This window comes from Cyprinus carpio, chromosome B22 (genome assembly GCF_018340385.1).
Source record: "Cyprinus carpio isolate SPL01 chromosome B22, ASM1834038v1, whole genome shotgun sequence".
NCBI classification, from domain to species: Eukaryota; Metazoa; Chordata; class Actinopteri; order Cypriniformes; family Cyprinidae; genus Cyprinus; species Cyprinus carpio.
The window spans coordinates 13,511,924-13,537,610 of record NC_056618.1 but is presented as its reverse complement, the minus strand read 5'-3'; the positions used below and the strand labels follow the sequence as shown (position 1 = coordinate 13,537,610).

The 25,687-nt window shown below is 37.4% G+C and overlaps 1 protein-coding gene and 1 long non-coding RNA gene across 2 annotated transcripts in view; both read left to right on the top strand.

Annotated features, from left to right (window-relative positions):
• Positions 1-25,687, top strand: part of LOC109055738 (ribonuclease inhibitor-like) — a 536,777-nt gene that overhangs the window by 434,109 nt on the left and 76,981 nt on the right. The window lies entirely within an intron of this gene.
• On the top strand, positions 12,704-23,022 carry LOC122141408. Its single transcript, XR_006157792.1, has 3 exons — positions 12,704-12,748; positions 22,036-22,206; positions 22,961-23,022. It is a non-coding gene; the product is annotated as an uncharacterized LOC122141408 (long non-coding RNA).

Below are 25,687 nucleotides of genomic sequence, written 5' to 3'. Positions count from 1 at the left end.
TCTACTACAGCAGATCTATCACAGACCACAAACATGTGATGTGTGTCAGGAGAGGATCAGTGATAACACACACACACACACACACACACACGTCTGAACCTGCAGTTCCTCTCATAATGAGCAGAATTACTGTAGCATCAACACAGACATCAGGTAAATAAAACTATCCAGAGATGGTCTGAACCCAGATCATGTTCTCTGTTAGTGGATCTATCATCAACTGAAAAATCAACCATACAACATAAAAACATTAATATACGACATAAAAATAAAAAAAAAATAAATAGATTTGAATGCTGAGTGAGAGTGAAAGCCGTGACATTTGCCAAGTATGGTAACCCATAATCGGAATTGGTGCTCTGTATTTAACCCATCCAAGTGCACACACACAGCAGTGAGAAGTGAACACACCGTGAACACACACCCGGAGCAGTGGGCAGCTATATATCCAGCACCCGGGGAGCAGCTGGGAGTTCAGTGCCTTGCTCAAGGGCACTTCAGTCATGGGTATTGAGGGTGGAAGAGAGCGTTGTTCACTCACTGCCCCCACCTACAACTCCTGCCAGCACCGAGACTGGAACCTACAACCTTCTGGTTACAAGTCCAATTCTCTAACCATTAGGCCACAGCTTAAAAGCCAGAAAGATCTTGAGATTTTTGAGAATCATGATCTAGTGAGCTTTTGTCCCTGAGTTTCGTTTAAAGAATTTTCTTTTAACTTTTGTCTTTGTTAAAAGTATTTGTATATTTAAATGTTCAACTGTTTAAACTTGAACTAGAGTTTTTCTTAAAACAATGTTTGATAATCTTTAAATGTTTTGTGATGCAATGCACACTAAATTGATTCCAGCTTCATCTTCTCTTCTGCAGGTTTTTGGGTCCTGCTGCAGATGAAGGCTGTCAGTATGTGACTGGAATTGTGGGTAAAAACCCGTTACTCCTGAGAGAGCTGAATCTGAGTGAACATAAACTAGGAGACACAGGAGTGAATCAGATCTCTGCTCTACTGCAGGATAAACACTGTACACTCAACACACTGAAGTGAGTATCTTACATAATTTCACATGTCACATGACTAGTAATGTTATAGTCCAGCCCGATCTCACGGCAATTCATACAAGAGGTGGCTGCTCGAATTCGTACTAAGTCTAAATCGTACGAATTCGTACGACCACACTCGTACAGATTCATAAGATTTTTGCCAAATCGTACGTATTTCGTTTGCACAATCGTATGAATTTGTACGAATAACCTACACCTAACCCCACCCCTAAACCTAACCGTCACTGGGTTCTAGCCAAATCGTATGAAATCGTATGAGTGAGGTCGTACAAATTAGTACGAATTAGCCACCACGTAAAATACGTACAAATTGGTTGTCAGATAGCATTCTACAGTCCACTATTTTAATTCTCATTTGAGTCTGACCCCACGTTATAAAGCTTGGAAGAGCCAGGACATTTTTTAATATAACTCTGATTATATTTGTCTGAAAGAAGAAATTCATATACATCTAGGATGGCTTGAGGGTGAGTAAATCATGGGGTGATTTTAATTTTTGGGTGAACTACTTTAAGTGCACAGGGGTTGGAGAAAATAATGTGAACACATCAGAAATAGCCAGTATTTTATTAATGCGTTTTACCATCGTTTGTCTTTAATACAGCTTCCAACCTTCTTAGAATAGATTTATACAACTTTTGAATAGACTTCAGTTAAATTTAGTCTCTAACTTCTGCTGTGACTGCTGAATGTGATCATGTTTTACTGACTACAAACTGAGGATTGAAGACTAATTTAAAAACATTGACCACCAACCAGTAACACCTCCCTCACAGATGAACTGAAGCCCTTTAATGCTTGCTTTGATCGTATAAAACACAGAAGCACATCAAAAGGTGAGCCCCACACGACGACCTGCCTCTCTCTTTTTTAACCCAGTGAGGTGTGCTTCTACCTGAGCAGGTGAATGCACAGAAAGTGTCTGACCCTGATGGTCTTCCTGACCGAGTGCTCAGGGTCTGCACAGAACAGCTGGCTGATGTCACACACATTTTCAAGCTCTACTTGGTCCCCACCTACTTCCATTTGCACTTCTGGTTAGATGCTAACTGAATTTCATAAGCTGCATTTTCACTGTTGGGCCAAAAGTGTGCATGCTACTGCAAGCCAGGGTCAGTCTCGTTTCCACTGTAGGGCTTCCTCGGGGTCAACCACCAAGGTGTTTTGGCCTGATGATAACCTTGGGCCAAAGCGTGGCCACCTGGGGCTAGAGGAGTTTAGGTTAGAGGAGGTTATGAATGAAGGTGGGGTTTCTCTGCATCTGGAGAGCATCAGTGCCGCAGATCATTTCATAAAGTTAATAATAATTAATAATAATAGCTCAGAACTCACTTTCAGACAGCAGTGAGTGTATGAAATAACTTCTGTTTGAGATCTGATGTGGATTATGATCACCTTACAAGGCTGAAATATTTATAAGTGATAGACTATGCACTCTAGCCATTAACATTACCATAGTAAACATTGTAAGACTGCTTGAAGAAATCAGACGTCAGTTTCTCGTTCAGGCGATCACAGTAGTACACTCACCTAAAGGATTATTAGGAAAACACCATACTAATACTGTGTTTAACCCCCTTTCACCTTCAGAACTGCCTTAATTCTACGTGGCATTGATTCAACAAGGTGCTGAAAGCATTCTTTAGAAATGTTGGCCCATATTGATAGGATAGCATCTTGCAGTTGATGGAGATTTGTGGGATGCGCTATCCAGGGCATGAAGCTCCTGTTTCACCACATCCCAAAGATGCTCTATTGGGTTGAGATCTGGTGACTGTGGGGGCCATTTTAGTACAGTGAACTCATTGTCATGTTCAAGAAACCAATTTGAAATGATTCGAGCTTTGTGATATGGTGCATTATCCTGCTGGAAGTAGCCATCAGAGGATGGGTACATGGTGGTCATAAAGGGATGGACATGGTCAGAAACAATGCTCATGTAGGCCGTGGCATTTAAACGATGCCCAATTGGCACTAACGGGGCTAAAGTGTGCCAAGAAAACATCCCCCACACCATTACACCACCACCACCAGCCTGCACAGTGGTAACAAGGCGTGACAAATCCATACTCTCATTCTGTTTACGCCAAATTCTGACTCTACCATCTGAATGTCTCAACAGAAATCGAGACTCATCAGACCAGGCAACATTTTTCCAGTCTTCAACTGTCCAATTTGGGTGAGCTCGTGCAAATTGTAGCCTCTTTTTCCTATTTGTAGTGGAGATGAGTGGTCCCCGGTGGGGTCTTCTGCTGTTGTAGCCCATCCGCCTCAAGGTTGTGCGTGTTGTGGCTTCACAAATGCTTTGCTGCATACCTCGGTTATAACGAGTGGTTATTTCAGTCAAAGTTGCTCTTCTATCAGCTGAATCAGTCGGCCCATTCTCCTCTGACCTCTAGCATCAGCAAGGCATTTTCGCCCACAGGACTGCCGCATACTGGATGTTTTTCCCTTTTCACACCATTCTTTGTAAACCCTAGAAATGGTTTTGCTTGAAAAATCCCAGTAACTGAGCAGATTGTGAAATACTCAGACCGGCCCGTCTGGCACCAACAACCATGCCACGCTCAAAATTGCTTAAATCACCTTTCTTTCCCATTCTGACATTCAGTTTGGAGTTCAGGAGATTGTCTTGACCAGGACCACATCCCTAAATGCATTGAAGCAACTGCCATGTGATTGGTTGATTAGATAATTATATTAATGAGAAATTGAACAGGTGTTCCTAATAATCCTTTAGGTGAGAGTATATTATTTAGTAACATGTTTTATCTGTCCTAAGTCTGGTCTTGTCTGCGTTCTGCGTATGTCAAAAAAAAAAAAAAAGCCTAATAATGGTGTTTGTTTTTGAGCTCTCTCTTCTATTCAAGTTGTATTTTTGATGTAAAAATATAGAAATGATGATTCTTTCTAAATGTTATGTATACTGTGACTTCAAATAAACAGAAACAGACTCAACTGAATAAGTAGGGAATGTGTCCTCTTTCTTTTGTGATAATGGTTTATACCGCTTTATTTCTGTGTGACTAATTTTCAGTCCTGTGTAATAATTTTTAGCTCTTTTCTTTTAAAGAGGGGAATCGAATATAAAGATTTGAGTTGATTTAACTGAGCTGATTCCAAGTTTAATTAGTTTATACTTCATCAACGGTTCGTCCAGCAAACGGTAAATTCAGTATATCTTAAACAGTTCTGTTTATACTGCTTCGTGGCCAACGAGCATATAAACAAAATGATAGTATAAGATATGAGCTGGGTAGCACAGGATCTGGGGAAAATGTAACTTCAAAATACACGACCCAAGACAATGCTTCTGTGACCGAGCGTTCATGCAGGGTCCGCCTAAACACTTAGTAATAAGAATACAATAAAACGAGAGAGCCTGAACTCTTCTTGACTTTTATTATTTGTCACACACCAGGGAGAACTCAAAAAACCCGCGACACTCTAGAGCAGAAAGTGCACATGCCCATTGCCTATCTACGGCAAGCCCCAAGGGGATAAACGCATTACACACACACACACATATAAAGAGCGCCATACATCCAGAATTAGTGCCATATAACAGAATCAAATAAAGTCTGTTACATACGTCAAACTGTTACATACTTACAAAATAAACGTCCCCGTTTATGTGCCATTAATAACAGTCAAAAAACAATTAACATCTGTGTACAATAAGACACTAAACAAAACACAGAGCACATTTTTAACATGATGGCCCTGTCCTGTTGTAAAAGCCGTCTTTTCTCGGTCCTCCTCCGCAACTTCCCCCTGCCAGTAACCGTTGGAGAAGTCTAATGTGCTGAACCAGGCAGCACCCGGCCAGTGTGTCGTCCACTCGGGGCAGAGGATGAGAATCTTTAATAGTCACACTGTTTAAGCGTCTGTAATCCACACAAAAAACGTCAAGTGCCACATTTCTTTCTCACCAAAACAACCGGCGATGCCCAAGGACTAAAGCTCTCCTCAATCACACCATCCGCAAGCAAATCAGCCACCTGTCTTTCTATTTCAGCACGCTTTTCAGGGGATGTACGATGTGCACGCAGTTTGATGGGAGCCTGCTCACCAGTTCTTATATATATGTTTCACTAACTTACATTTGCCAACATTCTGTTTGGAGGAGCTGAAGATGTCATGGAATTTTAACAGCAAGGCTGACAGTGCAGCTTTCTCTGAATCAAAAAATAAGTGACTCGTCCAATGATAAGGAGGCGCAGCTGTGGAAGAAATCACAGCAGCTACATCAACTGGGGCATGAAATAGGCGAATTTCAGACTCATCAACGGAGTATAACTCACCCAGGTGCATCACTTGTTTTATAATATGTCATGTCCAGTAGGATTCAAAAATCCGAGCCTTTGTCAGTCCATTGTGAACTCCAGCCAGTGTTTGAGCTACTATTAGGCTGGAAGAATCTGCCACATTGGGTTCTAGGTATCCAACAAAGTCACTTGCTGCATGAGCTGCGTTAGGTAGATACACTTTAACTGGCACCACTGACTCGTTGAGAGGTGGCACATTTATAGTGGTTGCCAGTGACACATTGCAGCATGTCGGAACAAAGTCTTTGCTGGTTAGTAGAGGAACCGTGATGTCCCACAGTTGGAGCTTAGCATGACTGAGGTCCAGTAAGGCATGATTTTTTTAACAGAAAGTCCCAGCCCAGCAACACAGTTTGTGTGGTCTCTGTTAGCACATGAAATACATGCTGCCATGACCAATGTTCCCTCTAATTTTATTTCTTGCTGAGCAAAACTTTTCTCTATTGAGCGGACATTTCGACCCACTGAGCAAAAACATTCTTTATACCAGACCTGTACAGCGCACACACAAAAAAAGTGTGTAAACTTTTAACTTTAATGTGCTATTTGTATTTGATTTGACCCGTGACTAAATGATGTACATTATTTCACAAAATAATACTGTGAAATATTATTGCAATTTAAAATAAAAGTTTTCTATTTTAATATACTTTAAAATATAATTTATTCCTATGAAGCAAAGCAATTTTCAGCATCATTACTCCAGTCTTCAGTGTCACATGATCCCTCAGAAATCATTCTAATATGCTGATTTATTATCAGTGCTGGAAACTGTTGTGCTGCTTAATATTTTTTGGGGACTTGTGGTTTTTTTCGGGGGATTCTAAAAAGTTAAAAAGGACAGTGTTTATTCAAAATAGAAATTTTGTGTTACAATATACACTACTAAAAAGTTTGTGGTCAGTATTTTTTTTTCTTTTTTTAAATAAATTAATACTTTTATTCAGTAAGAATGTGTTAAATGGATAAAAAGTGATAATAAAGACATATTTTTAGAAAAGAGTTCTATTTTGAATAAATGCTGTTCTTTTTAACTTTTTTATTAATCTAAGAATCAAAGAAAAAAAAGTATCACATGTTCCAAAAATAAAAAATAAAAAAAATAAGTAAAAATATTAAGCATTACAACAGATTCAACACTGATAGTAAATCAGCATTTTAGAATGATTTCTGAAGGATAATATGACACTGAAGGCTGGAGTAATGATGCTGAAAATTCAGCTTTGCTCCTCGGGAATAAATTATATTTTAAAAGTATATTAAAACAGGAAACCAATATTAGAAATTGCAATAATGTTTCATAATATTACTGTTTTTTTCTCTTCTGTATTTTCGATAAAGTAAATACATCCTTGATGAGCAGAGACTCCATTAAAAACAAGGTCAATTATTTATTAGGTTTATAATATAGGCCTAACATAATATAATATCAAAACAAACTGAAGCATTTAAACTGATAGAATAGAAATAGAATAGAAAACTGAAGCATTTAAACTGATAAAAATAGAATAGAATAGAATAGAATAGAAAAAAAAACTGAAGCAGTTAAACTGATAGAATAGAATAGAAACTGAAGCATTTAAACTGATAGAATAGAATACAATAGAATAGAAACTGAAGCATTTAAACTGATAGAATAGAATAGAAACTGAAGCATTTAAACTGATAGAATAGAATACAATAGAATAGAAACTGAAGCATTTAAACTGATAGAATAGAATAGAAACTGAAACATTTAAACTGAGATCTGTAAGTTAAATATAAAAAAAAAAAAAAACGTGAACGTCAATTCTTCTATAGCTATGCAAACTACACCTGAGTGTGACTGTAAATGTCTGTTTTGTTGCCATTCTGTGCCCATCATCCGCTTTTTCCACCACTTAATCAAAGCCGGTCTTCTTTAATACATGATGACGTTTTCACGTCATTGCGTTTGCGTCGGTGCACGATTTGAGCTATTTCGTACGCAACCATTAAAATATTCGGTTTCTACAGCGACTCATTTGCCGCACATTCCTTTTCTATGAAACTAACCACATTCACCAGTTCTAACTCTATCGTGATATCAACTCTGTAGCGGATTATCCGAGCATTGCAATTCATGCGCTTTTGCAAATGGCTTTCCCAACTCATTTATGCGTGTGCGGCACATTATTTCTTTCTGCGCGGCTGCGGTGGAAGAAGTGCGCGGCCGCGGTGGAAGAAGTGCGCGGCCGCGCGCACGCGCAGCTTAGAGGGAACATCAGTTTCTAGCTGGAATGTTACAGTGATGGTGCCCAGCGTATCTAGCATTTGTCCCTTCACTGCATGGGCTGACACATGGTCCTTTCTCAGCGGGCGATTGCGAAGTGTAGGAATTGACATACGAAAATCTACACTCATAAGCCACACTGGAACCAGGGTCGACTAACATTTGAACCTCCATGCCTTCAATCACTCCTTTTCACATATGATACTAACAGCTCCTGGCCAGCGTCCAAACTTAAATCATTGTCTTTTGATACAGAATTACAGTCGTCGACATTGTCAGTTTGAGGGCCCATAGGAAACATAGCTGGTGTTTGGGCCGCAACATCAGCTACAGTCCGTTTTCCGGCTGGTAGCGGCGCTCCTCTCTGCTAGGTGACATGAAACGCACTCCCCGCTTTCTCGAATCATCCTCATAGCCGTTCCATCTGTGAGAACCGGGGCTGGGGCTGGGGCTGCGTCTCGCAGGAGACAAAGGAGAGTGTGAGTCTTTATAACTACGCACATCCATACCTGATGTACGCTCATCACAGTGCTGGAATTTCCTCTCAGGTGAGCGGCCTCTCCGAGCACCATCAAAGACACGTGACTGGCATCCTCGACCCCTGCAGACACACTGGCACCTTCCATCCCACTCGTCCATTGCTCTAGAACTCACTCTGACCTTCAGTTTTTGATTTTCATCGCCCAAGCGCCTCAATTCCATTCTCATATCCCTCATTCCCAGTCAGTCAGTCGATCCAAAGCTCTGTGCAGTCCTCCATTATCAGACACAGAATAAACAGCAGCCACCGCTCCTCCATCATTAGTATTTCCTGCAACATTAACAGTCTTGTAATCAGTCTTTATTGCGTCTCTAGCGTTTTCACTCCGACCTGCAATTATCACAGCCTCCTCCAAATCCGTTGCTCCTTGTTCATGGCATTTAGCTCTGAGCCCAGGATCTAAGCCAGCAAGGAAGCAACAAAATTTTTCTTCCCTCTGGGCTCTGTCGCTGTATTCAGGAAAAGCCTCATCCACTAATCTGCTGATCTCTGCTGCATACACCTCCAAACTTTCCCGCGGCGCACGAGGGTGAGCTGATAGGCTGGCTCTGAAGCAATCCATGAACTGCCGCTGTCCAAAAGCCTCCTTGAGTCGTTCTTTGGTCCCTGTATAATCAGCCTGGACAGTATGAGGAAGGCTGTCCCACATAAGAAATTGTATTGGTAGAATCCGCATCATAATCAGTTCATAATTATAGGACGCAGCGCCGTCTCCCTCTGTTAGCGCTCTGACCACGACCTCGAACTGCCGTGCCCAACATAGAAAGCTCTGCTTCTCATCACTGGAGAACGGCGGCGGTAACTCAATTCTCACGTGTCTGTTAATCTTGTCGCGCGGTTCCATCTCGAATATAAATCATCCTCGTCTTTACACCACATGATGGGCGCGACAAAGTTGAACCCCGCGCGTGCTAACTCCACTAAGAACTTTTGACTATAAACTAGCTAGTTAAACACTCGCCGTAACACTGAACCACGTAAATGTGAATAAAACAAAAACCGCTGCCACCAATGTGACCAAGCGTTCATCCGCCTAAACACTTAGTAATAAGAAAACAATAAAACAAGAGAGTCTGAACTCTCTTTCACTTTTATTATTCGTCACACACCAGGGAGAACTCAAAAAACCCGCGACACTCTAGAGCAGAAAGTGCACATGCCCATTGCCTATCTACGGCAAGCCCCGAGGGGATAAACGCATTACACACACACACACACATATAAAGAGCGCCCATACATCCAGAATTAGTGCCATATAACAGAATCAAATAAAGTCTGTTACACTTCTTTATAAATGAAACACAAATTTATTGATCTAATTTTAAGGTTACATGGAATTACTCAAACGAACACACATACAGTTACTGAAGATGAGGATTAACGGAATTTGAATGAAGTCCCAAGGTTCTAGTATTGGTTGCTAGTTCTTAGATCGCGCCAAGAGAATCACAAAAGCAGAGATTTGTCTTATCTTTACTGCTTAAGATCAATTTGCCCCAGCTTCAGCAGATGAAAGATTTGTTTGTTATACTTGTGTTTGGGGGCTGAAGGAGTCCTGGTGCTGTTGATTCGCTAGCGATTTGTCGTCTGGATGACGTCTTTGGGATTCACGTGGTGACGAAAGGGGTTTTCCTTGTAACTCCTGAAGTCGGTTCGCTACAGATGGTGAAGCACTGGAAGTTCTTCTGAGAGTTTCGTTGCTCGGCTTTAGACTTTGAAGATTTCGGTAGTCAATGAGGTTTTAACAGAGTATTTGAGTTCTGGATGACTTGATCGCTCAATGGTTAACACAAAGGCTAAAAGCCCAAGGGTGCGCGAAAAACAAACAATCAAGCAAAAATCTGTTCGTGCCATTTGGTTTTAAAGCAAGCCGATTTGGTCCCTCCAATCAGACGCTGTTGCAGGGCTTAGCCACGCCCCGTACGGTTCCTTTCCTGTGCATAAATTAAAACGCTGTTTAATTCATCACTGTGGAAGTGTCTTTGCGGATTTGTTTATAACTTCTATAAAGTTTCTTAACGTGCGTATGATTCCAGATTTCACCATTTCATCCATACCAAAGCGGTGCAAATAAAACAAGCTTTCATTCAACATAAAACATTGGTTAAAGTTGCACCAATTACATGAAACACACCAAGCATATATTTATAAAACATTGGTTAAAGTTGCACCAATTACATGAAACACACCAAGCATATATATAAGACATAACACATATTATTTGTGAATATGGTTTCCCTTTCGTAGTTTTAAATGATTGTCTTTTGAACTCATCTATATGAGTTCTATGTTCCTTTGTTTGTACAAAAGAAAAGTGTGCATTTTTCTGGAATGTAGAGAAAGGAGGGGAAAAGTGGGGACAGTCCTGAGGTGTCTGTCGCTGGAACCTCTCCAGATACAATGTTCTTTGTTCTGTTGTTCAGTTAAACACTATCACTGTCATATCATCAGCTGCTAAATTCAGATCTGCGTTGACTGGCTGGCGCTGACCCAGAGACAGACACGTTTTGCAGTGCTGCGCATTATAACCAATCACACAATATTCAGCTGAGCTTATGAATGCAATGACCAATCAGAGGTGTTCCGATGAGTCATCACTAAAATGCCGGTGCTTCCTCTTTCTGGGGAATTCTCTCGTCGAGAAAAAGTGCAGATGTGTGTACGAATCTGTAAATAAGATATCGATTTCACAGTGTTTCAGTGATTTTAATGGGAGTTTTTGAGAGTGATTGAACTCTATACTGTCAGTGAAAATTTTATTTGCTCTCTTTTCTTTTTAATTGTATTATGTTTTTCATCATAATTATTATTATTATATTTATTTATTTATTATATATTTATTTTATTTACAAGGAATAATCTTCTTTTTTATTACTTTTAATTTGCTGTAAGAAATCAATACACTGCTGGACAATAATCAATAATTTGTAATCGATAATTTTTTCCTAATGGCAATTTTATGATTGTTTTATATACTACATTTAATTAGCAATTATTTCAGATAAACCTCGCGCTCTTATTTAAGGTTGCTGTTAATGCTGTGGTTATTTTAACAGTTTCCTTTCGTACATTCGGTTCATCATCATTGTTGAAAGACATTTATCATTCAATGGAACCGTGCATGTGCTTTAGACACTTACATTTCTGCTCTGTTCATGCAATAAATCTGCAGCTTTCGACTGCTCAGGTAACACCGTCGCGAGAGCCACAAACTACAGAAAAGTAAAACTACTTCACTTTAGTATTACTGGCCACGAGTCCTGAGGAGAGCTCACACATCAGAGACGAACGGAGCGCGAGCGCAATCCTGTGACAGTCTCGGGCGGTAAACAGTGGAGCGCGTGAAAGGATAGGAGGCACGAACACTGTTCAAGGTCTCCATTAATTCGTGCTTGTAGTAATTTAATGTGTATATATTTTGAAAGCATTGAATCGCTATAGAAATCACGATTCATTCGATTCTTGGCGTTTTAAATCGATTACTGTCCAAGATTGGCGATTCATGATTCAAAAATCATGTTTCAAGATTGATCCATATGCATCGTCAGGGTTTGTAATCGATGCATCGAGAAAACGGGTGATTTGTTACACAAAAAAAGTGTTTGTTTTGTTCATGCTACTAAAATAACTAATTAATTGATCTTGATTTTATAATATGATTGTGCAGTGGACGAATGGATGGATTTGAACCAAATTGTTACTTTCAATTCATGTCTTTATTTTTTGTAGACTTTCAGACTGCAGTATCAGTGAAGAAGGTTATAAAGCTCTGTCTTCAGCTCTGAGATCAAACCCTTCACACCTGATAGAGCTGGATCTCACAGGAAATGAATCCTGGACCATCAGGAGTGAAGCAGCTCAGTGATTTACTACAGGATCCAAACTTTCAACTCAAGACTCTGAGGTGAGACCTGATGAAATAATGCCACATAAATATGCAGGCAATTTATTTATAAAAAATATTTAATTAATACAGTTAAAGTAAATCCTCCCCTTTCACAGTGTTTCAGAGTCAGATGTTGTTTATTTTCTGAAATTAAGTTTACTTCATCTTCTCTTCTGCAGGGTTTTTGGGTCCTGCTTCAGATGAAGGCTGTCAGTATGTGACTGGAATTGTGGGTAAAAACCCGTTACTCCTGAAAGAGCTGGATCTGAGTGAACATGAACTAGGAGACACAGGAGTGAATCAGATCTCTGCTCTACTGCAGGATAAACACTGTACACTCAACACACTGATGTGAGTTTTTTCATTGTTACAAGGACGCTTCTAAATTCTTGCTGCTGGGTGATTTTTATGTGTCTTCTTCATCAGCAGCAGTATTTGTCAACTGTCAGCTAAAACATACTGGTAAATATTCAGATTAAAACTGAAGTGTTTTCTCTTTATGCAGTCTGAAGAACAACTGTATCACAGAAGGAGGGTGTCATGTTCTGGCTGCAGCTCTAAATTCAAACCCTTCAAATCTGACAGAGCTGGATCTGAGTGAGAATAAAACTAGGAAACCCAGGAATGAAGATCATCTTGACTCTGTTTGAAAATGTACAGTGTAGACTGGAAAAGCTGAAGTAAGTATTTTAAAAGTGTATCCCATTAATTACCCAGACTCTAGTGACCCACCACAGTTTCATAAATTTGAAAATATTTTACACTTCTCATCAGAACTGCACAATTAATCAAAATAAACTCGACATTGTGATATGGGTTATTGCAGTTATCAAATCACAAAAGTCTGCAATTTAATTAAATATACAGTCTGCAGTGCCACATGCTTAAGAGTGAAGTGTATTTACATGTGAGCAGATCATGAGTTCGTGTCAATAAATCTTGTTCTTCAACCAGCACCAGCACACTGGAGAAGAAGCAGCATGTCTTTAAAATTCACTTTGTTCATTCTTTTAGTGAACTTTTGATTAGATTCACTGTTGAAGCTTGAACATCAGAATAGAGTACAGATGACACATCCGGTGTGTAACGTCTGTGAGCTGTCAGTGGAGCTGTGGAGCTGCTGGAGACAAGACCTTGATTTGGCTTTTTTAAAGGATAACAGTGGAGTTCAGTACACAGATGTTTGTGAAGAAACAGCTGATCACTTTATCAATTAACAGTCTCTCCATTAATCTTTAACATGTTTACCACTAAACTTTCATTTCTGACTGTGCTATATTTGGAAATGATAACAAAATAAATGCTGTTTTATAAATTAAGATTTGTTTATTTGTATCTCCAAACAAAATTTGACGGTCATAAACTGAAAGCATTCAACAATTCAGAATCAGGTTTAATGTGAAATATATTTTAATTTAAGATTTGATTTTGGTAATCTTGATTGATTTCTGATATTTTTGTTCTGGCTAGTAGAATTTCTGAATGGCTATTAAATATAAAAAAATGGCTGGTGAGAGAGTTATTTTGAGCTTATAACATAAATTTGAAAGTCTCACTTAATTTAGACCTGCTGATGTTATATCAGACTTCATTTTTATGCATGTTTCCTAAAAAGCATGTAGCATTTTAACCAATCACACACATTTCTGTTGAGCATATGAATGTAGTGGAGAATCCAGAAGTGTTTAGATTAGGCAGCGCTGGAAATACCAGAGTTTCACTGAACAGCTTCAACCAAAGAAACAAAAAAAAGTGCTGATACGATGCAAACAATATTCATTTTGCAGTCCAGACAGCTTCATTGATTAGAATGGTTTTTGCAAGAGGACATAACTCACACTAGTCACTGATGACAAAAAAAGTAAAAAAATTTTATGCTACTAAAATAACTAATTAATTGATCTTGATTTTAGAATATGATTGTGCAGTGGATGAATGGATGAATTTGAACCAAACTGTTGCTTTCACTTCATGTTGTTATTTTTTTGTAGACTTTTCAGACTGCAGTATCAGTGAAGAAGGTTATAAAGCTCTGTCTTCAGCTCTGAGATCAAACCCTTCACACCTGATAGAGCTGGATCTCACAGGAAATGATCCTGGACCATCAGGAGTGAAGCAGCTCAGTGATTTACTACAGGATGGACTCTGTTCATTAAAGACCATCAGGTGAAAAAAAAAACTTAAAATATTTAAATAATAATCTGTATGAAAATAGATAATAGGGTCAAATGCACCATTGTTGAATAGGAATGACATGAAATGGAATTAAAGGGGTCCTATTATACACTTTTACAAGGTCTGGATTTTGTTTTGGGGGTGTACTAGAACAGACTCTAATACTAGGTTGTTCAAAAAACACATTATTTTTCACATATTTTACATTATTACAACACCTCTCTCCCCAGTCTGGCATTCCTGCATCAAATGAAGGCCCGCCTTCTGAAATATGAAATGCGCTGTGATTGGTTAGCTGGGCCAGTGTGTGTTGTGATTGGCTCTACTCGGTGCCTGGTCAGGAAATGTCACGCCCCTTACCTGCCTGCGAGCTACAGTTTAAATATTGTGTCAAAATCAAATCAATTTGAGTGTGATTTAAACCCGGATGATTGTAACCGGTCTAAGTTTGTCTGCGTATTTTTAAAATAAAATAAAAAACTCAAAAAAATAAAAAAACAACACTTTTCATTTGTTCATCAAACAAAACGAAAATTCAAGAATTCAGCTTCATTTTTTGTTTTTACATTCAGGGACAGAAAATGAATAAACAACTTGAATATTCGATCTCTACATGTGAGTGGGAATGAAACACCCCGCTCCGCTGATTGGTCAATCAAACATTACAACAGGGCGGTACAGGTTGAATGCTACAGGGCGGTTGTCATTCAGGCAGGAGACAGTTGTTTTTTGGGAACAAGGATGATGGTGGTTTGCTTGAAGCATGTGGGGATCACTGTTAGTCTCAAGGAGGGGTTGAAGATGTTGGTATGACATCTGCTAAACTGGACAGCGCAGGTCCTCACGAAACATCCGTATATGCCATCTGGACCTGGAGCTTTCTGGCTGTTGACTCTCTTTGAAGGCCTTACTCACTTCAAGTGTGGTTAGAACCAAAGGTCAAGGTCAGCAGGTATTTTCACAGTCAGGGAATGTGTTTTCCTGTCTCAAAGCGAGCATAGAATGTATTGAGCTCATCCGGTAAGGAGGCAGACAAAATTGACACAACAAAATGCTTTTCCTTCCTTTTTAGTCAGTGATATAGCGCAAACTGCTCCACATGCGAGAGCAAATGTTTCGATCTCAGGGGAGCAGTGTTTTTGTAGATTTTTAAAACTGTAACGCAACAGTTACGAATGTCCCACTATTATGTGATTCTCGCATTAAGTTCGTCAAGTTTTAAATAAGTTATCCACAGACTGTATGTTGGCTAACAAAAAGATGGTAGGGAGAGGAGGATTAAAACTTCCTTTCCACGATCTGCATAGAATTCCAGCAACGCTTGGAGCGCGTAGACGCTGAAACTGAAGTTTCGCTGTGTCTTAGGACGCAGGCCGGCAACAGTGGGAGCGCGTAGACGCTGAAACTGAAGTTTCGAGGCGGCGTTGTTTCCGAACCGAAGGTTAATTTAGATCGGATGTCCAGTAGTGTTTGTTGATTATACTGTATGAGAGAAATAAAACAAACTAGAAATAAACACGTTAAGAATCTGTAGAAGCGGAGGACTATTATTATGTTTTTTTGGACTATTATGTTGTAACGTTTGGTTGACCAGTCAGCGAAGAGGGGAGTTTCATTACCGCCCACATGTAGAGATCGAATATGCAAGTTGTTTATTCATTTACTGTCCCTGAATGAAAAATGAAGCCAAATTCTTGATTTTTCATTTACATTTTGGTTTGCCCAAAAACATAAAGAATGGTTATTGTATTTTTATTATAACCAAAATTGAAATTAGAACCGTACACCATTCCTTTTCCGTTGTTTAACCATGAGGGAAAAAAAAAAAACAAAAATTTAAATGTATAACCGTACATTATAACAAAAATCTAAACAAAAACCGTACATCAGTCCGTGTACGGTCCGTGTACCAAAAACATATTATATTGAATTCAGTCCGTGTACGTTCCGTGTACTTTTGTGTCCATTCGTTTTTCGTTTTTTTAACCCAGAAATGAAATACGAAAATGCGGTTTCTTCTTTAATGGTTCAAACACTGATGAATAGAATAAGCAGACACAAACTAATTTTCATTATTCAAAATTCGTATTTCATTAAAAATCATAAAAATTAAATAAAACTTGTTTTTGAATGTGTATATAAATGCTAAATTTTATTTCTGCCTTTTTTAGCATCTCTATAATATCAACTCATTTTCCAACGATTCTCAAACGATTTGTTCGAAGCAGTTCTAAGATTCCGTCTCTCTAAACCCATAGCTCCTATAGTCGAGCCTCATTGATTATAACAGATTTTTGTGAGATCACGATAAACTGAAATGAATGACAGCTTTATAATTATTATAGGGAGCACAGAGCACAATTTCTTGGCCAATTTATTCAGAATTTTAATAAATTTAGTTTTTCATTATGCTGTGACAGCTGCACGCTGCAAACATCCGCATATAGGAAAAAAAAAGAAAAATTATTGGTTATTGTATTTTTAAATGCTACGCTGAAAACCAAAACTGAAATTAGAACCGTATACACCATAATGGTCGCAATTTTCAAAATTTTTGTTACATGTAAGTCCTGTCACTGACAGCCAGTTTAGTTTCACTTTTCTTTTTGTTTTCAAAAACCTTGTTATCTTTGCTGTTTACCTCACGTTATGCCATATTTATTTGATTCCTCACTGTTTGCTAAACATTCTATAATTTATTATTCGGTGTATATAATAGAATGTGGAGACATGCCCTATCTTATTAGTTTTTGTTAATAAACGTTATCTAGTTTGTCATTATAGACCACTATTTTATTGTTGTTGAGCTTTTTAATTAAGGCTATTACAATGAATCAATCTTTTGCTTTAGTGTTAAAAAGTGTATATAAGCAAAACAGACAATTATCTTTTCTTGTAAAACGTGACACCAAGGTCACGAATTCGAAGTGAAAACATCCAAAGTCCAGCTTATAACACAGCAAAAGAGGAATTGACAAAATTTAAATCACAAATAATACTAATGAAAAAGAACGGGTTGAATGTTGAACACTCATTACCATATAAATATAAACTATGATAAAAGTTCATCAACATGCATTGATTAATGCCATGATGTAGCAAAAAAAAAAAAAAAAACCTGCAAATGATGTGCTAGTGCTACCAACTAAGAAAGTGCAAAACAGCGACCGGTGGGAAGAATGAGTCTAGAGCCCTGTATAGCCTAAATGTGGAATTATGCGAATGCCACTATCAGTGAACAGAGCAAAATATGTCAAAATGTATAAGGCATCTGTAGCCTATACGTGCATTGAGCGACCATGCATGGTCCTCTCCAAAAACGTACCCATATAGCACACAAAGTTATGACAAAATTATATCCCAATATATAATTTCATGATGATATATTTCCCAGGATTCTGCAATGTCTATTTTTTTTTAAATAATATTTGTGTTAAGTCTCTGCATTGTTCCAAAGACAGCTCTAGTTCTCAACTGAATGTGCGGGAGAAGCATCACTAAATTTGGCCAAAGAAATCCTGTTAAAATCGACATTTTTCTCTATTAAATTGTGCAATTTTCAAATGTTTGTTAAAAGTGCAAAAATTAACAAAAATCTGAAACTCGTCAATATTTTACTTTCTCGGGCAGCATTTTGTGTATACGGTTCTAATTTCAATTTTGGTTTTCAGCGAAGCATTTAAAAATACAATAACCGATAATTTTTCGTTTGTTTTTTTCGTCATGGTTAAAAAAGAAAAAACAAATGGACGCAAAAGTACACGGACCGTCTACTTTTTTCGTTCATTCATTATTCTATTCCGGAATGAAAGATGAAATTTAAAAATGGGTGCAGCTTGGTTTTTTGTTTAAAAGAAAAAAACAGAAATGTCTGTATTTTGTTTTCCAAATGTATTGTTGTCATCATATAATAGTATTAGAAAATTGGACGAAAAAAAAAAACAAAAAAAGGTCAGTGTACGGTCCGTGTACGTCATCATTTCATTTCTTATTTAGAATGCAATAACAAGAAATGGAAAAATTGCTCATTTATTCATTTTTCTGTTTAGTTTAACAAACGGAAAATGAGATTTTCAATATATAACTCACATTTGTGGGCGGCTTTTTCGTTTGAGGTTTACAAATTGGTTTGGCTTCAATATTTAATTCGCACTTGTGGGCGGCGCTGAAACACTCCTCTCATCTGATTGGTCGAATCGCTCCTCCTTCAGTGTGGTCTTTTCATTCTTTCAGGCAGAATAAGAGTCAGTACTATAACGTCTGAAACCACCACTCACTGTTAATTAGCACAATAATTGAATCAGATGTTGCTGGGCACATAATTCACGCTGCTGTGACTTGCAAGTGACCCCTTTAAATTATTTCTAGGTTATGGTATTGTATGAATATTGTCCCACTGATAAATACAGTGCAAATAGTTCTGTCTCCTTGAATAAAAGTGAAGTGGAATTAAAAATCAATAATAGACTGAACAGTTCCATGATGATCTGTCTGTAACATTTACCACTCTCGTCTTTTAAGTCAAAAGGCACTAGGTATGTGTGTGTGACATTTAATAAATAATTGTGAAAATAAAGTTAAATTTATGAAATAAATTAGTAATATTAGTTTTATCACATACTAAATTGGTTTATGTTTCTCTTCTTAGTCTTCTTTGTTGGGTTTGAGAAAGCAACATATATTTAAACATTATTATATTTATTTATTATGAGAGTAATTGACACCGACTTGAACTTTAATGTTTTACCAAATTCAGCTCAGATCTTCAGACTTGTCTGACTCGTCGCTGTATAACTGGTCAGACTTTTACCTTCTCAAAAAATCCTAGTGACTTTTGTTATCTGAGCAATGAAGGCCTTAACACTTAATGTCCACTAGAGGGGGCGACATGATTTCTGTTTACATCAGTTTAAATGACAAATAAATACATGAATTTAATGTGTACTGCCATGAATATGCCATATCTGTGTACAAGAATAAACTTAACATTTCAAGCTGTACAACTATTTAAAACTTTCCATTCCCATCCAAATTTATTTTAAGATATAGTTTATTCACACTGGTTTATGCATTTAATGTTTGTCCATCTGGAACTTTTATTTTTCATGAGCTGTATGTTTTAAGATGTACTCTGTGTTGATAAATCACATGCACTGAATGTAAAGAGCTAATGTCAGGACTCTCAGTCCTGCTCCTGGAGGGCCAGTGTCCTGCAAAGTTCAGCTACCCCAAAAAAACACACCTAAGCTAAGCAAGGTCTTCAGGATCAGTAGCAGTGTCCAAGCAAGTGTGTTGGAACTGAACTCTGCAGAACATGGTTCTCCAGGTTCAGGACTGGGTTAAATATTGACGAGTTTCAGATTTTTGTTAATTTTTGCACTTTTAACAAACATTTGAAAATTGCACAATTTAATAGAGAAAAATGTTGATTTTAACAGGATTTCTTTGGCCAAATTTAGTGATGCTTCTCCCGCACATTCAGTTGAGAACTAGAGCCGTCTTTGGAACAATGCAGAGACTTAACACACATATTATTTAAACAAAATAGACATTGCAGAATCCTGGGAAATCTATCATCATGAAATTATATATTGGGATATAATTTTGTCATAACTTTGTGAGCTATATGGGTACGTTTTTGGAGAGGACCATGCATGGTCGCTCAATGCACGTATAGGCTACAGATGCCTTATAAATTTTGACATATTTTGCCCTGTAGGTAGTTGTGAGTGCAGGTGTGAAGTAGATTAATATTTATGAGATAAACTAAATGTTTCACTGTTAGGTTGCAGAATTTATGCATACACAAAAGAAAGCTCTGTAGGCTCTGCCTCTGTACGGTTTGTTTCAAGCCATTCGTTAATCTGGGCTTTCTCCATAACGATTGATCTTAGACCTTAAGAGCGTTTTCTACGAGCCATTTTACGGTTGTTCGCTATTGTTTCATGTGCGTTTCCCAAAAATGCACTTAACGCAATAGCACATAGCCGTGCCTTAAGTGCTACTTAGGAGTCGCTATCCATTTGTCAAGTGCTAAAATGTCACCCTATAGAATGGCTCGTAATCGTAGTACACGCTCGTTTATTTAAATGTTAACCTAATGCTGCGTTCCAGACAACTCAGATATAATAACAATTATATTATATTATTATGGTATAGTCTATAATATTATACTTTACATAATAATAATAATAATAATAATAATAATAGAGAGAGAGAGAGAGAGACGTTATTTCCAGATCCAATACATGGCTGGTTTTCGTGCACGTCAGCAAGTCATTGACAGATTTTTTTCCCCCAGTTTTTGAAGCATGTTTCCTACGTTACTTATTTTATTATTTTTTTTGTTCAATCATTTAACTTAGATGTATTTCTATTATTTTCTGCCCTTTTTAATTATTTCATTTATAAAAAAAAAAAAAAAAGAGTAATAACATGTACAGTAAGGTACAATCAAATCATTATAATATAATCACATTGCACTTGAATAAAGTTAAAGGTGTAATCTGCCGATTGTCCTGCAGCTGACCGCATAAATCTGTTCTTATGATGCACTTAGGGCTTTATTATTACTCCAGAGCACTCATAGATCTATGATTAATTTCAAGTGCTACTTAAGTTACGATGCGTTTGAGACCGTAATATTAAGATCAGTAGTACAATCGTTTTTATGAGCTTTTGGGAGACACATCACTGACTCTCTGATAAAGAGAAAGAAATAAAATGTTGTAGAAATAAACACGTTAAGAATCCGTAGAAGCGTAGGACTCTTATGTTTTTAGGACTCTTATTATCTTGTAATGTTTGGTCGACCAATCAGCAGAGAGGGGCGTTTCATTCCCGCCCACATGTAGAGATCGACTATTCAAGTTGTTTATTCTTTTTCTGTCCCTGAACATAAAAACGAAAAAATTAAGCTGAATTCTTGATTTTTCGTTTTGTTTAAATGAATGAAAAACGAAAAATGTGCCGTTTTTTTTTTTTTTTTTTTTTCATTTTTCAGATTTCAATATTAAATCAAAAAAATAATTATAGGAAGGTACACAGACCCTTTGAGCTTTGTAACTTTGCAGATCTTTTTTATGCTCAAGCAGCAACATTACAGACTAACTAAAGTTGAAAAAGTGAAAAAGCATAATAGCACCCCTTTAAATAGCAGTTCAGAGAAATTCAACACACACGCAACAGAATTTGTAGCAAAAATAATGTAAAAATATAAATGATCTGAAATCCTTATGTGCTTCGTGTAGGTTTTTGAAAAGTCCTGCTGCAGAGGAAGCTTGTGAGTATCTCACTGGAGTTCTGGGTAAAAGTCCATTATTACTGAAAGAACTGGATCTGAGTGAAGATAAATTAGGAGATCTGGATGGGAGAGAAACTCTCTGCTCTTTTGATGGACTCTCACAGCAAACTGGAGAAAATAATGTGAGTGAACATGATTTATACACTGAAACCTCTTTGATTATTCATTATTAAAGACTGTCAGTCACATGTGTGATCAGATATGAAGAGCTGGTGATCTGATGTGTGTTGAATATTGTGCTGAATAATAATATAATCAAGCATGGTGTTTAGTTCAGACAGACCACGTCAGTCAAGCTCACACCAATCCAGTCTTGACACTTATCACAGCGCTCCATTTAATTCTATTCTTTCAGCACCTCTTCTATCGCATCGCTGCTCACAATCAAACTCCCTCCTTCAACCCCAACACTAACAGTATGCAATATAACTGTAATAAATACACTTGAGGAAAAGTGGTCCTGACTGAAATGCTGTTTTTTGTGTTCAGGCTGAATAACTGTGAGCTGACAGAGAAAAGCTGTTCAGTTCTAGCTACTGTTCTCTCCTCCAAAACCATCCTGAAAGAGATGAACCTGAACAACAGTCGTCTGCTGGATTCAGGAGTCAAAGAGATCTGTGAGGGACTGAAGAACCCTGTGTGTGAGCTGAAGATACTGAAGTGAGTACATTTCACCAGCAGCTGCACTCAACACCACAGCAATCACTGGAATATTATTACTTTATCTGTTCACCTCCAGTAGTAAAAATAATTGAACGATACCATAATAATAATAATAACGTATTGTTTTTGTTGTAGACAGTGGTTTTCATTCACTAACCTTGTGTAGACAAACAAAAGTCGTTATTATCTTCGCAACAATAATAAAATAGCTATAACATTTGTTCACAATTATATTTTTTCCTAGATTATGGATGAATTATACACAACAAAGTAGGGTTAAAAATTAACGAGGGCTTTGGGCAAAAATGGCATACCAGATTCACAGTAATGGGGCAAAATATTTAATTTAGACCTGCTGACATTATATCAGATTTCATTTTTATGTGTGTTCCCTAAAAAGCATGTAGCATTTTAACCAATCACACACATTTCTGTTGAGCATATGAATGTAGTGGAAAATCCAGAAGTGTTTAGATCAGGCAGCGCTGGAAATACCAGAGTTTTGTTCAGTGCATGACACACACTCACTGACTCATCAAACCAAAGAAACAAAAAAAAGTGCTGATACGATGCAAATAAGATTCATTTTGCAGTCCAGACAGCTTCATTGATTAGAATGGTTTTTGCAAGAGGACATAACTCTCACTAGTCACTGATGACAAGAAAAGTGTTTATAATATGATTGTGCAGTGGATGATTAGATGAATTTGAACCCAATTCTTACTTTCAATTCACAATTTATTTTTTGTAGACTTTCAGACTGCAGTATCAGTGAAGAAGGTTATAAAGCTCTGTCTTCAGCTCTGAGATCAAACCCTTCACACCTGATAGAGCTGGATCTCACAGGAAATGATCCTGGACCATCAGAAGTGAAGCAGCTCAGTGATTTACTACAGGATCCAAACTGTCAACTCAAGACTCTGAGGTGAGACATGATGAAATAATGCTAAATAAAGATGCAGGCAATTTATTTATAAAAAATATTTCATTAATACAGTTAAAGTAAATCCTCCCCTTTCACAGTGTTTCAGAGTCAAATGTTGTTTATTTCTGAAATGAAGTTTACTTCATCTTCTCTTCTGCAGGTTTTTGGGTCCTGCTGCAGATGAAGGCTGTCAGTATGTGACTGGAATTGTGGGTAAAAACCCGTTACTCCTGAAAGAGCTGAATCTGAGTGAACATGAACTAGGAGACACAGGAGTGAATCAGATCTCTGCTCTACTGCAGGATAAACACTGTACTCTCAACACACTGATGTGAGTATCTTCATTGTTACAAGGACACTTTTAACCCTCTGGAGTCTAAGGGTATTTTTGGGGCCTGGAGAAGTTTTGTCATGCCCTGACATTTGTGCTTTTTTCAGTTTCTTATAAATATCTAAATGGCTAAAGTCTAATCTCACTGTAATCAGCACAAACTAGGCTATAATAATAATGTGAGCAGCATGTATGTACATGATTGTGTTTTTGAGAAAAAAATGTTATGCGTGGTTAGTGTAAAACTAAAAAATGTTTACATCACGTGAATAAGGCAATAAAACACATACAGAACATTGGTTCCCGGGACTTTTGAGAACTGGAGCTTGTAGCCTAGAATTTTTTTTTTCTAAATGATGTGAAAATCAGCTTGTTTACTCCCACTTACAGAAAACAATATATTGATTTAAATTTTCTAAGACAAACGTTTTGTTGGTAAAAGTCATATGCGAGTAGGCGTCAACTATCATGAATTCAGCACCTGAGAAGACAAAGGCCTGCATAATGAGCTGCATAATGAGCCAGTTCATTCAGCTGTGTCACTGAGAGGGATGAGTTACAAGAAAGAATGTGAGGACAAAATAAATGTATATAATTTTATGTTTGTAGTTTATTTAGAAATGTATTTAATTATCCCATAACATAATTTAATATTCACTTGTGAGTGCAGTTAAACAGTTTTTTATTAGGAACAATCAAAGCCCTGACTTTTCAAACTGAATTTTTTTTTGCATCATTACTCCAGTCACACAATCCTTCAGAATCCTTTTAAACAATCTTATTTTTCTACAAAAAAAAAAAAAAAAACTTTATTGTTATTATTATCATTATTATTATTATTAATGTTGAAAAGAGCTGAGATATATTTTTTTCAGGTTTTTTAGGGGGGATAAATTGAAAGAACAGCAATGTTTTGTTACATTTATTGTTACATTTATATTATTTACATCAAGCTTTTTTAATGGTATAGTAGTGTATAGTGTTTATTGAAACTTCATAATATTTTCACTTGATTATACATTTAGTCAGGAATTATTAGTTTTGAAAAAGTCTTTGGAAAAAGTCTAACTAGTAAATGTTTTACACGTTATGTGAAAACTAGTACAAGTATAGTAAATAAATAAGAGACTTACTCATGTTTATGATCTCTGCTGAATAAAGTGCCTTCATTCTTTTTTTCTTTACTGAGTAAATCCAAATCTCAAATCCTCAACCACATCACAATCTTTTTGGGGTGAAATACGGTCTTATTATTCCTCTCATCGTGCAAGCAAACAGTAAAATAAAAAAACTTTAAGAACAATCTCGCTGCGTTGTCTTCTGTTGTGTGGGCGTATTCAACAACGCGCTTCAGTGAAACATTTGAATCTGAAAGGCGCTCGGGGGCGTGGGCTCACATTAGAAGATAATGAAAGTGAGACGTGAAAAACGGACATCGGCGGTTGTTTGCATATGGATTACTTTATCACAGAATATTTGTTTTCCGGCAGCACTTGTTTAGTTTTAAAAGTAGACATGTCAGGCTTTCTATAGATATCTCTCTCATGTCTCTTGTTTTTTTTGGGTTGAGTATTCCCACTGAGTTTACGTTCATTTTAACAGGGATAGTTCACCCAAAAATGAAAATTAATGTCCAATTAATGACTCACCCCTCATGTCGTCTCCACACCGTGAGACCCGTCCGTTCATCTTCGAACAGCAGTATAAGATATTTTAGATTTAGTCCGAGTAGATCTGTTCTGTCCCTCCATTGAGAATGTATGTACGGTATACATGTCCACGGGTCCAGAAAGGGTAATAAAAACATCTTCAAAGTAGTCCATGGTGACCATCAGAGGGTCCTGTTAGAATTTTTTTGAAGCATCGAGAAATACATTTTGGTCCAAAAATATCAAAAACTACTACTTTATTCAGTCATTGACTTCGCTCTCCCGGGTCTGTTTATGAGCGCGCCACAACACTGCGTTTAGTGATCTCCGGTTCAACGAATGATTAACACTCGATTGTAATCCGATCTTCTTGACCCAGTTCACCAAATCGAACTGATCGTTTGAACGGTTCGCGTCAACAAATAAGCATTAATCCCCAAATGACTTAAAATGTTAAACTTTTTTTTAACATGGCTGACACTCCCCTCTGGATTTCAAATAAACCAATTCCCTGAGTAATTCATTACTCAACAGTACACTGACTGAACTGCTGTGAAGAGAGACTGAAGATGA